This window comes from Apis laboriosa, unplaced genomic scaffold (assembly GCF_014066325.1).
Source record: "Apis laboriosa isolate Shangri-la unplaced genomic scaffold, ASM1406632v1 scaffold1321_cov151, whole genome shotgun sequence".
In the NCBI taxonomy this organism is placed as follows: Eukaryota; Metazoa; Arthropoda; class Insecta; order Hymenoptera; family Apidae; genus Apis; species Apis laboriosa.
Window position 1 is genome coordinate 2,505,217 of NW_025221248.1, and position 16,265 is coordinate 2,521,481.

Genomic DNA, 16,265 nt, shown 5'->3' on the forward strand with positions numbered 1-16,265 from the left:
ACCGCGGGATCAATCGCGATATTTAAACGAAGGGGAAACGTGTAATGCTACGGAGCAAGAGTCGATGGATGGGATCGACATTGGCATTACGATTCATCCCAAAGCTCGTCTCGCGCGAGTTATATTACCGCAACCGTCCCAGGCCATCTGACGAATCGTAACGACACCGCCGCGTTAAAACTGAAATGTCAGTTCAGGAACGAAGTCACAATGGAATACCAGATTGCGCGAGCAAACATCGAGGAAATATTTAAGTAATATTCGTGGGGAGGAATCTTACTTTTCACTGGTCGACTGGCGATCGATCTTGACGCGAGAAATGGAACTGGAACGAGTGGATGGCGTGTCGAAATCGTATAAAATGGTCCATAACGAACTGGTTACGACTCTGACAGAGACGATACGCGTGGTCGTTGTTCCTAACGCTCCATCTCGAAACGAAAAATCAAACAGTCCCGGCACGACTTGGCTTACGACTTGGCCGTGGAGAAAAAGCGATGCCTCTAATTTATGGGCCGATCTTCACCCGGTGGACAAGGGTCAATTAACCTCGATCACCTACAGGTTTAGAAACCTGTTCGGTTCGTACGACACTTGTTGTCGAGTTTTCTACTGTTCCAGTTGGTCCGCTCCCCCAAGTATTTGGCTCTCGACATAATAGAAGAGAATTGGAATCGTTAAAAAGATTGTGTAAGAGATAATAAAGCGCGGAGGAGAACTTGTCCGATCGATGATGATTTAGTGTCTGGCCAACGTTGTAACGAGATGTCTTTATCGCGCCTCCAACACGTGGAAACATGAAATTCAAGGTGAAATTGGTGTTATCGTGATTTCAATACGACGTCCTCCTGTAAAGGATACTTGTATCGCGATCAAAAAGTTTCGATGTTTGGATTCGAAATAACATTATCAAGAGTCGTATCATCAAGAATTGCTTAAAATTCTGGCGCGAAAGTTATATTCTCCTAATAATTGAACATTTTAATAGAACTTTCTCCGCTGTTCTCCACACTTTGTCAAAACTCTTTAATTTTCTCCCAATGGGAATGAGGCTAAACTTCCATCCATCAAAAACTTTCGAACACCGTTAAAGAGCAACGTGATATTCCAACGAAGCGAGAGATAAAAATGGAAGAAAAAAAAAAAAATAAATAAATAAATCTTCCTTTGTCTCCAAATTCATCAATCATTAAACGCAATCAATTTTATTCCCTACAACTAACTAGTTTTCCATTCGATCGCGTAAAATTTTCAATTATTCCATCCAATTCGAATTCGCACTTAATACGGATACGTAAGGATCGATTCGACCGAATCGATTCATGGATCGCATCGAGGGATCGCATATCACCTTCGATGTCTTCGGACGCCATCTATCAAACGGACGCTCGCTATGGCGCGCGTAATGAAAAGCTTGATTAAACTTAGTCGCGGCTAGGTGATCCCGTGGCTAAGATACCAGCACGTTGATACCAGCGCGTCTATCATTAATCAAACGGGCGAATATAATATTCGTGCACGCGTTCCTTTTAAAGAGAGATCCTTTTTTTAACGAGCCGGAGGAGGATCTATCAAACTGAAAAATTGCCCCGACACGCGAGTTCTTTTTCCATCCGCACAAAGGATCCCCCGTATTTATTTCGTTCGGAACGCTTCTTTTTAATTGCATTTCCTCCCGCGGGACGAAATTGGTCTTATCCTTAATACCAATTGCAAATTCAATTTGCAACGAGCTTACGATCGACAGATCACGGTCGGATACGCGATCGCGGGGACGATATCGATATCGATTGCGATTCGAGGCGGGGATCGATGGATCTCGGTCGTGATAGTAAGTAAATTTCGTTCGTTTCAAATTGGGATCCATTCGATCGACGGAATTTAATTAACATCCTAAGCTGATTCAAATATCTTATTCTATTGGCGAGGATATACTTAATTGCAAATAATGTTCGATCGATCCATCATTTCATGGAGCAAATAATAAAAGTTTAAAAAATATATTAAAATTATTGAAATATACTCGGAAAAATTGAAGTCTCCTTTTCGATTCATCTTCAATCCTGGAAATACTATGTTTGAAATGTAAGCGAGAGCAAAAGAATAATAATGATAATTAAAAATTACCCTTTTTTTTTAACAAAAAATTCCTTTAAAGAGAAAAGTTCAACGTTTCTAACGATCGTTCATTCGTTGAGCGAAAGTCACTATCCTCAAAGTTACAGACGCTCAAAGTTTCTCCAACTTTAATATACTTTTCGACAATTTCTCCTGTTCAAAGATATTTTTAATCGCCAACAACTATAAAACAACTTATTTCTTATTTCGATTGAAAATTCGCTGAAGATCCAGCGATGGAAAAATCGCAAATTGATCGTTTAATAACTTTTGCAATAAAATCCGTCGAATTTTAACCACGTTCCGTCGCAATCTCGGAGGTTCGATCGTCAACAAGCGGGAATTAAACGGTTGCAGTCAGCGATTCCATCTAGGGGGTTAGAATTAGCGGTGTGGCGCGATCGGTTTAAACGGTAGAAAGATAGATACATCGGATACGTACAGATTAGTCACCGATAAGAATCCGATGGACAACGCCGTGATAGTTATATTCTCCGTTATATCCCACGTTAAGTCATATGCTGGCTTCAGGCGCACAATGCAACACCCGTGTCAGGACAATGGGAAGCTCGTGCCCGATGATTAATCGCCAGGCTGGTTATAATAACGCGAAACCGCAGCCAGACAAGTAACTAGGGTTTTATTGCGATGGGATCGAATACCGAGACTTCATCGCGATGGAACGAGAGATGTTCATTGGCCGGTGGTTAATTAAAATGCATTGTTAAATTTGATAGGCCTTTTTAGAAACTTTTATCACATTTACCAATAATTCATAGAACATTAGTTGTAAATCAAATTGAGTTATGTTCCTGATTGACTTGCAAAAACACTGTTTCGAAGCTTCCAACATCCCGTAGCAATTATTTCTTGATTGTTGTTACACACGATTCGTAAATTCCCCTTATTATGCATGAATTCCCTCTTCGTATGTTACTCATCGATCGCGTGTGTTTTTCGGAAGAAGAATTGACGAGGCATCGTGTTAAAAAAAAAAGATTCGACAATTTCTGATCGAACAAATTATTACGATTCCTCGTAACCCTATTGTTCCGTAATCACGTTGCGCAAAAGAAAATTCCACGGATGTTTCTTTAATCAGTTCGTTATCCGTCCAATCTCGGGCACGGAAGAAAACAGCTCGCTTTAAAGCACGCGAGCCGAGCTTTCACATAAATATCAGTTTGATAAATGCACCGGGCGGCGCGTTATGGACGGAGAATATTGGAATGGAATCGCGATGCCGATTGTAGGCGTTGCGTCTCGGTTGAGATTAAATGCAATCCCAATCAGGACGATTCACAAACACTTCCGTGTCAGCGGAATGGATTCGTTTAAGCGACCGACTTTCCTTTAATTGTCTTCTCTCTCTCTCGATCGATCGATCGATCGATCGAATTGGGTTAGGCGAAATTTTTATCTATCTCGATGCTTCAAATATTTATTTCGACTCAACTCGCGTATTAAATTCTGCTCTATTCGACGTTTGAAAGATAATTTTCGATATTCCTTTTTGGATACATAATAATGGAAATCCGGTTACAAATTACGAGGATTAATTTTTTTCCCCCTCCATCTCTAATAAATATCGCTACGTTTTACGATTACGCAAGATATCAGGATTATACGTTGCTCAAATAACCAATAATTTTCAACTTCAAATGAAGCGAAGCCTATCCGAATGATTGAAGACGTTTTCGTTCGAAGGCTCGGCATTAAAGCGCATAAATTTTAGACGAAATGCCACAGAGCGGCTCGAAGAGATCCCTTTCCATCCGTTCGAACAATGGAAAATAAATTCAACCCGTTCCCCGTTAACAACAAATGTGAGAAGCGAAAAGGAAAGTCTCTTCTCTATCAAGGGAGGGAAAGTGGTAACCAGAGAGGTAATATACAAACGAAATTAAAACCAATTATAAACATTGTAAAAGCGTTTCAACCGTTCGAAAGTGTTAAACCTTTCCTCTCTCTGAACGTGATTCTTCTATCTCATGCTTTCAAATCTCGTGTTTCCTCTTCGTTCGTTCTTTCCAAGATACTTTTGTCAAATTTTCAAAACTCGTGAATGATCGATGCAGGCTCTCTTTTGCCAGTATATACATAAATGCACGCGAGAAGAAAATCCATGAAAATCTACGGAAGAAGATTTGCGTTAATAAAGAAGAATGGAGGAAAGGTGTGAAATAATTGGCAAAACGAGTCTTGTCCAGTTATTAAATCACGATTGCACGTGATTCATAACGGTGCACGTTGGTCGAACGATAAAATTTTAAACACCCCATTGTCCTGATCGCTATTGGCGACCTCGTAGATTCCGCTCGTACATCACCGTGTAGTATCGACTTCTCCCCACAGAGATTTTTTCCTCGCCACACGTGTATATGTATATATATATGTGTGTGTGTGTGTGTATTTCCGCCTTTAACGGGCCGCAAATAGAGATATCCAGGCACGGTGTCATTATAGGAGATACGCCTACAAAGTCGTATGGCGATTACGAAACGGCAATATCTTAACCTCTCTCGAAGGATATTGGCTCACCTATGCCCATTAACATAAATGTTATTTAACACGCTCGAGCTGGGAATGCGTGTCGGCCAATGATTCGACTCGTATTCGACTCGGTGTAAACTACGATTGTGGATACCTGTGCGATTAAAAATAACTGTGTTTACACGTACGCTGGTCGTTCGCAATATTTCCTTCGCTTAGTTGAGGATAGATTAACGAACGATTGAAAGAACGGTAGAACACGTTTATACGATTGAAGTTAAAACGTAGAGAAAGACATCTCGACAAATAATGTACCAAAAAAGGAAAGGGGGAAAAATGTTATTATATCGAAGATCGATCAAAGTCTCGAGAAAATGGAACTATTAGAAAATGGAACTATTAAAAAATTGAATTGAAAAATTATTTAGTATATTATTTCAATTTCAACGATAGTCACAAATTTGAAATTATTCTGAAAAATAATTTTCCACATATTACTTATTTTACCTCTAGAGAGAACTCTAGAGTTCTCAACCTCCCCAATTGTATATATTAAAGCAGTAGAGTCCGTAGACACGGACAACAGACGTTACAAGAATTCCTGATCACCGTTTACAAGAAGCAAACAAGACGGAATTCGATGAAACTTCCCGGCTGCAGAATGTAACGCATCAGTCAGCCGTTTCGAGCCGGGTAACAAACATAAACGAATTAATTAGAGATCCGACGACGAGAAGACAAGATCGAGGAGCGACCTTTCGATATATAGAGAGGGATTTCACCGTGTGTGTCGTGCCGAATCGGCCTCCTTTAACCGGCGACGGTCGTGGCATGCGGCGAAGAAAAATTAATAAAGAAATATCCGGGGACGCGCTCGTTAGAAGAAGAGGAATCCGGTCGTGAGGAGTCGTCCGTGCACGAGAGGCGCATCAAAGTCACCAATATACAACATCGACCAGTCCATTAGAGTTTTTATTAATGTCCACGAAGAGACAGCGTGGCCGCTAATGACACCGATCGTCCCCCCAATCATTAGTTTTCCTTTACCGCGAAATTTTCCCAGGGGCCGTGTCATCGTACCCGAACCATGCCAGGAAAAACAAAGAAACAAAGAAAGAAAGAAAGAAAGAAAGAAAGAAAGAAAGAAAGAAAAAGGAAAGAACAAGAACATCGTTTCCAGATAGGAGAAAATAGGATTTTTAGGAATAGCGCAATTTATTTATTTTCACGATTAATTTAGCGCCTTCGTCGGGGTATTTATCAAATCGAGGAGGAAATCGTTACTGCAAAGCTGCGATTAGACGGATGTGATCGGATGTGTGATCTTTTTCGAGATAATGGCATAAATGAAAAGTTGTGATTTAAAAATATCGGCATACTAAAAGGGATTCGATGAACGATTAAAACACGATAACTTTTTTAAAATTGGACTTAATTGTAATAGTGTAAAGAAATTTTAAAAAATTAGTCGAAATCGCGAGAAGAACGATAAAGAGAGTAATTTTTTTCAATTTAAAGAAGAAAAAGTTATCGTTCTTTAAAAGATAATAATTCTTTAAAAGATATATTTCCGAGTTACAGTAGCTTAAAAAAGGATGAGTCAATGTAGCAGGTAAAGATAAAACTAACAAGACGTAATCATCGATTTAGTGTAAGATTAATCCTCCATAATAAAACGAATATTAGAGGATTCATAGCGGCGCATAAATTATCGATCAACTCCGCTTGTCCCGGTAACAGAATCATTGGACAACTCAATCTCGATCGCGCATTAGAGAAGAAAACGTCCATTAAATTTCCATCAGCTTCCAGAAAGGATTTGATTTGATTGATTTCACCAAGTGTTAAACATTTCCAATGAGGAGGGAGAGCTTTGGATCGAGTTTTTTCTCTCTTTCTTCTTTCTTTTTTTTTTTTTTCTCTTTTTTTTCTTTGCTCGAGAAAATGATATTTTCATTACACTTTCCCCACTTTACGAATGACGACTGATCCACGTCGATCGAAACGAGCCGTACGTTTCAATCAAGAGGATCGTTTCCCCTTCACATGGGCATACAGAACGAGACACGGCCGAGCGTTCGTTTCTGGAAAACTGGGACGTCATTCGGTCTCTAGGGATACAACAATCATCGTCGAGACTCGTCCTACCAGCCCGTGACCTGCAACGTTTTCAATTTTTTTCTCTCTATCTCTCTTTCTCTCCCTTTCTCTCTTTTCCACGATGAAAGCCGCCTGCCTCGTATATGCCGCGGCAATGTTGTACAAGCCTTTGAATTTTGATGATCAATTCCATTTCGACGCTTGCCTTCGACGTGATCTGAATCATCACGCGTCGCTTTGATAGATGGACGAATTAGGATTAGGTCTGTTGTTGGATAAAAGTCTCGTTCGTAAAATTTTATTTTTAAATAAATCTAAAACTTCAATAGATATAAAAAGAAGAATTGCATAAGAATATAATTCTTTCTAATATCAAGGAGCATCACTAATCCTGACCGATAACAGTAATCGAAACGAAAAACCTGAAAATTTAACCACATCATCATTTCCATTAATTTATAAGATCAATATACAATCTCTTTGAAACCATCTTTTACCATTTCTTTCATTTATTCCTTTATACAATTTCAACCAGAAATATTTCTTGTAGGAATATTTTCATAGAATACTTGAAATACTGCATAATACTCTACGATCTATTATCACAACGTTTTCCTGCAAAACAGAATTATTATCATCGATTTGATTTTACTTTTACTTTAGAGGAGACAGAACTTAGCCAACATCGGATTAGCCCCAATAAAAGAGCCTCCGCTAATTAGCTCCAAAGAAGAAACGGCGTGGATGGGAATTAGCGGGAGATCGGCGCGGATTTCCCAACGCGGAGGGTCGGCTGAAATTTGTTAAAACCGAGAGGCAGAAACTCGTTCGAGGGTAAGTTGCGACATTCCACGCTGGTACACGCGTGTTCGATGAGTCGCGGCCGCGTGGAAACATTAATCTTCCATGTTGGGCGAAACGATCACGGCGTCCAGTACAAGCGGATTATATCGTTAAATGCGGGGCGCCACGCAACAAGATCAAACGTGACGTAGACGTTCGCTGCACTTGTTCTAAATCTCGAAACGAAAACTGGAACGCGATTCACTCCGGGGACATCGAGTCATCGAGTCCTCGAGTTCGACTTCGCGGCAAGAGCCAGTTTGTCTCCGAGATGAATTATGCAACAATAAAATAGATCGAGATTAAGAGGGAGGAACAATAATGATATGCATTGTTGTGCATTTTATTTTAAGAAAGTATACGTAAATATAGAATGTTATGTCAATACAAAGATGATATTCTTTGTATTGTTTCAATTTACTATGTATTGATAGTAAGTTTTTCCTTATGTACATTGCGAATATTAATAGTAGTAATATTAATAGTATATTGATAGTAGATACTGAATGAATAAATTGAAGATTTGAAATTTTAAATATAATGATGAAAGATTATTATTTAAAATTCATCCAGATGAAATAATATATTGTACAAGGAATAGATATGTATATAGTAACTTTTTCTTATTGATTTAAAATTGTAATATGGAAGCTTTTATTTTTTAATCTGAAATTTTTAAATTAATTCACGAATAAAACTAGTATAGATATTCATTTTCGTATAAAAAGATTTATTATTATTATTTTTAATCAAAATATTCCAAAGTAAAAGTATTCTATCCTAAATCTTTGGACTTGGTATGAAGATTCTTAACGATATAATAAAATTACAAAGAAGGTAATTAAAAATTAATTATTTTCTGATTACAAAAATTCTTTAAATTTCAAACATCGAGAATGGATAATATATAATATGTAATTTAAATTTTTAATAGGCAATAAATTTTAACGTTTATATGAACATAAAATCGTATAAAATTTATATAAATATCTTTTTATTATTCGAAAATGGTAAATTGATTTTTCAATTTGTAGAGGAAAAATAAATTTTGGTTTTAAGAGACTAAAGTGTCAAAATATGTAGTAAACGAAACGTTCAAATGAACGTTCGATCATATTTTCAATATTTGACTTCGAACGATCCTCTTTGTATTTTTACGCTCACGCATTTTGATACAATTCCACGAAATTCCAATAAGAGGTTGAAAAAGGGGACAAAAATCCAATACTATTATTGCATTCCGTATCGTTCTCGTTATCGGACCCGAAACAATGGACCATGAACTGTAAAACGAAAAACAGGCAACATTCGTTCGACAACAGGAGGATACAGAAGCGTATCCTCTGGAATCGTGTAATTCTCGTTAAAATCGATCGGATTTCGCTTTACTTTTTACTTGTCGTTTCGTTGTAAAACAGAATTGTCAACACGAGATAAAAAGATCAATAAAACTTGCTCCAATTTGAAAAGAAATTGGGAAAATTACAACTTTATAATGTGAAAAAAGGAATGAATATTATATATAAATTGTGTATTATAGTATATATAAAAATTATTTATATCAATATATATATCAATGATAAATATAAATAAATAATTATATATAATATAATCCTTTTATTTTTATACCAAAAAGATTGAAGAAATTTAAGAATGAGGAACAACTTCTTCGTTATATATTATACTCTATAATTTAGAAGAATAGTATTCTAAAAATCGAAAATATCTATAGATTCTAAAAAGAAAAGATATTTCTATCCCTCGCTCAAATTCTTTTTGTAAAAGTTAACCAGGAGTAAAATTAATCCGATCGAGTTAAGAGAATACACTATTTATAAGAGGAAACAATTTTATTTTCTCGCAATTCGAAGCAAATATCGAAGCAATTTCTCGAGTAACCTCTTTGAATGAACCGTGTTACCTGCCGACAATGATGCATGGAACCGCTTATTTCCCTTTCTTTCGATATTTTTCGCCCCGGGACCGAGTTCATACCCGCGATAGGGGAAAAAATTTTGCCGATAAATTTTCACCAGTTGTCATATCGCGATATTTTACTGCCATTCCGACCGTAAAACGGCCGACTGTTCGTGCCTACATCCAAACCGGATGCGATGAAAGTGCACAGACAGATTCACCAAGCCACCTTTGACCGATTTTATTGCAACGCCTCTCTTGATGATTCTTTTTTTTTTATTGAAAATAGATACGATATTTGTTATTTATATAACAGATACGATATTTGTTCCGTAGATTACTTTATCAGATAATAAAGTAACGAGCAATTCGATTTTATCGACGTTATAGCAAGTTGATTCAAGATATTACGAGAGAGAAGTCTCGAAGTTTTCACTTCGTGTTCATAGTTTTATTATTAATGGTTATATCAATAATAATATTAAAAATTAATCGTTAAAATTCTTGCTAGAAAGTTATTTTATTTCCGTTTATACGTCACTTTAACGATATTAATTAATCGGATTGAAGAATTTTCAACTGAAAATTCGATAAAATTATTGTTGAAATTGCAGGGAGATTAAGAATCGTGTTTTCTGCGTTGTTCCTAGAGATTAAGAAATAATTGAATTTCTTCTTAAATCAAAGAAATAAATAATTGTTCAATTTTCAGTTCAAAATAGTACCTTATAATTGAAAATTTGATTGTTTCGCGATGATTTAACAAAACTGATCTATGAATTCAAGGTAACGGTAATATAACGATTATTCTTAATTAAACGCAAGTATATTGAAGAAATTGTGCGGTTAACGGATGCTTCGTGAATTTTATAATATCTGCATCACATCGTAAAACGCCATTGAACGCTTCTCCAATGGTACAAAAATCATCGTAATCAATCGTTTGATGCATCTTGATTCTACGTGGCGATAAAACAGGTTAAGCAAGTAGACGGAATAAGATAAAACATAGAATTCGATGGTATCGTTACTATTTATTTTAACAGATTGACAGAAGTCTTTTCTTTTGAACGAAGAAGATTTATCGTTGTGTAGAATCTCTTTAAAGAATCTGTGATTCACGAAAAGATAGCTAATTGACAATGATTTTCATAATTTTTCCTGTTTCTTTGATTCATGAAGAAAAAAAAACGAAAAATAATAAAATTCTTATTACCTTTATCAATGGCACTAAAATTTTGTCATTGCTTTTAATTATTTAAAAAATTTTGCAACATTAATTATTCCTCTTAATTTATTATTGAAGATTTCTTTTCGTTTTGAAAGACTCGATGATCAGAAAAAGAACTTGAATCAGCTTCGTATTTTTAAAAAATTTGTTTGTCTACTGAAAATCATCACTTTAATTTATATCAGTATTTTAATAAATTCATCAATTCATTTAGAAAAATCCCATTAAAAATTTATACTATCTCGTCTTCTTATTCTCATCTATACCATTTAAAAGGACACTAATTACCAAAAGATTAAGCCTAAAACTATCCTCTTCTTCTTCATCTATGATATCGAAACATATATTCCATTTATTTATAAAATTATCACAAAAGAAACGTCTATGAAAATACATCAACCACACTTTTCCTATACATTCTTCCCCAGTCCACGGAAAACAAAGTGGAATTCCTTGCACGTATTCAATACCGATCCTCTTGGAGCATGGACAACAACTGTAAAAATGCGGGATACAGTTTCGGCCCGATGAAGAGAATTACGTAAAAGCTTTTCGACGATTACGAACCTTAAACCGTGTCCCGGCGTGTATCGGTTTCAGAAATGTGTTACAAACTCTGCAATCGAGTGCATTTGTTTGATTATACTATACAGTTCCTTTCCGATCTCCTTCGCGCACCCGGTTGCGCGTAATGGTCTTCCTGATGGCAGAGCAGAAGCGTAATGCGATTATAGCCGGCGTGCATCGTAACACAAGGGAACGCAACGTGTAATTTACGTCGATGGCCGATAGAAAGCTGAAAGAGTTGGAGAGGAGCACGGTCGACCCTTCGCTGCTCGTGTAATCACCATCCCGGCGTCGATCATCCTTCTTCTTGATTCTTAGCGACGAGAAAGTGTTTCGGGCGTCCGCTCTTTTCCCTCCCTCCCTTTTTTTTTTTATTATCTCTTTCTTTCACCAAATTTCTTTTGCGTGGAAATTTATGTCGTCGATGCAACGATATTCTTGTCAATAACGATTCGACGATTCGACAGGATGTGCAGTACAGAAAATTGAAGAAGATTCCCTGGTTGAGATTGATTTTCGATAAGTGGAAGGTTTTTCCAATGAAAATGACGAGGATCGATGCACCATCTGTAATATCGAACACGTGTAAAGTCGACTATGCGAAAAACTTTTCTTTCTTTTACCTTTCACATTTTTTAGAAAATTTCATGACAATACACGTCAATCGCCATAGGAGAGAAAATCTTTATGACGCGTAACATCGTCCAAACGTTAGAAATAATCGAAGAAGAAATTCGTGAATAAATCACAATAACCATTTTCGAATAGAAACAAATACGTATAATCCAAAATAATCCTAAACATTTGTTTAAACATCAATCATTATTATTATTCTTGATCATGTGCAAATGAAATAAAATTTCGTGGAATAAAATATATATATATATATACATCCTTCGTATCATAATAAATTCATCGTCATCAGAAATTGTTAATCCTTTCCAACCGCCCTACGATAATCTACTTTCGACTCCACTGACTGCTACGCTTCGCCTCGCAACCATCATTTTCCCCTGCACATTCCACATTACGTATGCATCATGCAAATCGTCAAGGTGCTCGACAAAGTCAAAGCCATCGATCGTAAACCGATCGCGATCGCCGGCTAATCCAACCAGGGCACGCCGGGCGATATATTCCACGAACGTACCGCGGAAAGGAATGATTTATTCGTGTCCAGGCCCCGTTCCATACGTGACATAAGGTTCCGTGTGAAAGTCATTTAACGAGGGGGAGGGAGACACATTGTTCCAAGAGAGGCGTCGGCGGGTAAAATGGCCGGAGCATGCAGCGGCCGGTGGCTTCGAAACGATAAGATATCGTTTTACCATACGCGTATATACACGGTGGGCCTCATGCGCGTGCAGTGACCCCCCCATTAACGAGCATCTAAAGTATCCGATGCTTGGTTAACCTTCATAATACCGTAATGTGAAGTACAACTATTGTATCTTTTTTTTTTCTTATAATTGTTTTTATGTAGAATAAATAGATGGAAAAGAATAAATAGATATGTTGTAAATTTATAAATTTAAAAAGATTTTTAGAATGGTCTGAATGTAATGATACATAGTGATTATATTATGCTCAAATCTATTTTCATCCCCAATTTCTTTTGTTTAAAATCGAGAGAAAGAAATAGTTAAATTTGTTAATATTAAGAGCACGTAATAGATAATAAAGCGAGAAATTGTATTGTGAAGGTTAAAGCAAGCGCTGCGCAAATGCGATAAATAAAATTGAGGAAATAAATATTTTTCTTGTGAAAAAAATATCTAGTATAATCCATTTTGTAAATGAATTCTGTTGGAGGAAATTAATATTGCATTAGCGAAGAGATTCAGAGACAAAAATAGAGAGATTATTGATTCGTCTGTTTGAACGTGTGATAACTGTTAATTAACGCTATGACCGGCTAAATCAACAAAATATATCTCCATCGTGTTTATAGAAAAATATAATAACTCGAGTGTTGGAAAAAAATATGGAAATAATAAATAACTAGTAAAATGTAAATACATAAATATATTGGATATTACTAGTTAATAGTCGCGTGACGCTAATATCGCATAATCAATCGTCATAATGTTAAGGTTATAAGTAATAAGATTCGAAAATAATTAATACCGATAATCGGAGGAAATTATACATTGTATTTTGTCTATATTTCATTAAATATATAATATAAACTACTAAATTTTTTTTTCAATTTCAACCGCTCGATTATATATGCTTCTTAAATTATCAATAAATTTCAAATTGTTTTCATATATATATTAAAACGAATTAATATGCTATTACTTTTTACTACGTAATTATATATTACCCTTGAATTATCCTTTCAAATTTAATATTTTATGGGCGTACGGTAATTAATTCATCATCATTACTCGCATGAAAAGATTTACGTAATGGCTCTGGGAGGATTGCGCACCTTCCTTCACCTATTTCTCTTCGATTCCATTCGAAGTCGTTCTTTCCTTGAATTAAAGAGACAGGGGATAATTCGTCGGAATCTGAACCCTCCTCGTCAACTTTCCAGTCTTTTTACGGACAAACCAAGGATCACGGCTCATCCTCGGCTCTCTTAAGATTTGGCTATCGGTGAATCAAGGCCGGCCATTTCATAGCCGGGTTGTAAAACCTCTTAAGGAATATCGAGCTGCTTCCGATGTCGAAGATAAAACGATCCACGCTTTGGCCCGAAACCAGTAATCGATTTTCGAGATCTTTCGTATTATGGAATAAAAAGAATGCTGCATATAGCGATGCAAATATTCATTTTTATCAACGAGACTTGGAAGAATTGGAACGAATAATTTAAATTATTTAAATTGTAATTTTTAAACGCGTCGGGTCATCTGTGTGAATATAGAAATCATGATACGTGCATCTATCTCGAATAAACATCGCCATTATTTCTGCAATGATCAACTTTTAATTGAGAAAATAATATTTGAAACTTTTCAAATATTTTATTTATTTATTTTTTTCACGTGGACAAGTTTCGCATTGCACTTCTCAACGATTCTAACGATCATTCGAAAAACAAAATTAAGGGGAAAAAAATGTTATTTCGAAAACAACCCAATTCTTTTTCAACCTTCACCCAATTTCATAATAATATAAACGAGAATATTTCTTTAACGGGCCACCTCTAACTTCCCTCCTCCTCCCTCTCTTTTTCAAAGTTATATATCACTGTCGTTTAATTCACGGTAATTCGCAACGCGCAAAAATTACTGGAAAATTCATCACGGGTGGAAATAATACCGTTCGATCCTCAAAGATTTATCACGGCGCAGATTTCAAGGAGAGTATACAGCGTCGAATATTCGGCGTGAAAAAAAAAGGAAAGAATAAATTGGTTCACGATTAAACTCGATTTTGAAATATGAAAGGAGGTTGAAAAGCGGCCGAAATCGTTTAAATAAAGCTGCTCTTTGTGAACGACCGCGGCTCCGACGTATCGAGGATCCTTTCGGATCGCTTAATTTTGATTTATCGCCCTTCGTTTAAAATTGTTGCCCGGCCCAACAGCGAAAAAACTGTTGGAGACGCGATCGAACGCCACGTTGATGACGTCAACTGCATAGAATTTGGTTCCTTTTAATTGGTTCAACGAGTCGTTTCCGCGGCCACTGACCTCGAACAATTCTAAATTATTCTAAAACGTGGATTATTTTCAACGTCCAAGCATAAATTTCATCCTTGAACGAAATCTACAGGCATTGAGTTAAATGGAATTTAACGGCGAGTTTTAGACAAAAGGAAATTTTGTAAAATTTACAAGTAATGCAATAATACAGGATGAGTCGTAATTCGTGGTAGAAATGAGGTCAAAGAGATTCTATAGATCAAAATAAAACGAATTCTTTCAGACGAGATTTCGTTTTCGAATAAATATGAAAATTTTTCAAATAGAAACAAAATTAATTAATCCTTGATTGAATAAGAATGAATAGGTAATTACTTTACGAATGAAAATGAGGAAAAGAATATAGTTTTTGAAAAAAATCAAGACTGAACATATTAAGCAATCGATGATACTTCAAATTCGAATTATTTTCATATTTAAAATAATCTTCTGAAGAAAAATAGCAGATTTGACGTAGCAAAGCAAATTTTTGTCTGCAAAATTTCTGTCTTAATATCTTTTCTTGAAATTAGATCTACACAAAAAAATAAATAAATAAATAAATAAATAAAAGAAGATTAAAATTTGAAAAAATTCTGAATAGAAATTGGGGAAGCCCTAATGAAATTCGATCTCACGTTTGTTTAATGCTAAAATGTTAATGAATACGATGGAACAAGTCGAACAGTGGTCGCCAAACGTTCGCCAAAAACCCACGCAAACTTCAAATGTCATGGCGGCACACGTGAGCCTTGCAATTTTTTGCAAGTGACCGTATACACGCAAGAAACGGAGTTTTCAAACGGGACTCGTTGTCAATTTCGTTGTTATTTCGCTCGACAACGAACCTCAACCCTTTTACGGTCCCACCACCACACGTCGACGACTGGACTCTCACATTATATTTAGGCTATCCCATAAATTAATCCCGTGACGCGTTTACATACCTCGTGTGCTTTTATATTTGCTTACACGCGATGCAACAGACCCCCCACCATTGAATTAATGAATCGTGCGAGAAATGATAACGAGTTATGAAAATTAAAGGAAGATTTTTCTTAATCCTTTAACTATAGTTAAGTCGCTTATTATCGATCATTATCATGGATTTTATTTACGTTATTCCTTTCTTTTTTCCTTTCTGAGTTATGAATATACTTAAGGGAGTTAAGAGAATTCTCGAAGAAAGATTTGAATTTAAAATTTATAAGATAATAAATGAAACGAAGAATATAAAATAATTCGAATCGCGGGCAATTTATGAAAGTGCGCGAATTATCAAAAGTGAAATATCAAATCTTGGTCGAGCAGCAATGCCTATTCTATTCGGCGATGATAAAATCGTAATTCGTTCGCGCG

The 16,265-nt window shown here is 36.0% G+C and overlaps 1 protein-coding gene across 2 annotated transcripts in view; it reads right to left on the reverse strand.

The window, feature by feature from the left end:
* The window catches only part of LOC122720791 (rho GTPase-activating protein 7), a 330,364-nt gene that overhangs the window by 211,838 nt on the left and 102,261 nt on the right, over window positions 1–16,265 (reverse strand). The window lies entirely within an intron of this gene.